Source organism: Glycine max, chromosome 13, assembly GCF_000004515.6.
Source record: "Glycine max cultivar Williams 82 chromosome 13, Glycine_max_v4.0, whole genome shotgun sequence".
Classification (NCBI taxonomy): Eukaryota; Viridiplantae; Streptophyta; class Magnoliopsida; order Fabales; family Fabaceae; genus Glycine; species Glycine max.
The window spans coordinates 45,195,301-45,195,661 of NC_038249.2; positions in this window are offsets into that span (position 1 = coordinate 45,195,301).

A 361-nucleotide genomic window follows, 5' to 3' on the forward strand; every position below is an offset into this window, starting at 1 on the left:
GCCCTTGATGTTCTTGTCAAATCCCTAACCAATGGCTTCGATTCTGAACCTGCCTTCGAACCTCGGATTTTGAAGCGCACCCGTGGCTCCCTGGATCGGGTCAAGAAACCCCCCACTGCCGATAAGGCCTTCCAAGATTGCCTCAAAGATCCTTTTCTAGTTGGCGCTCCCAAGATGGTATTTTTTTAACAATCTTTAAATTACTGATTAATGGATTCGACATGTAATTGACTGTTTTTGTTTTAACTGATAATGGATTTCATTTAATTTTTTGTTATGTGTCTGGGTTGAGGGTGAATGTTGTTTTGTTGCCATTTTCGTTACCTTGGAGATGATGAGCTCTTGTGTTCTGTCGAGGAAG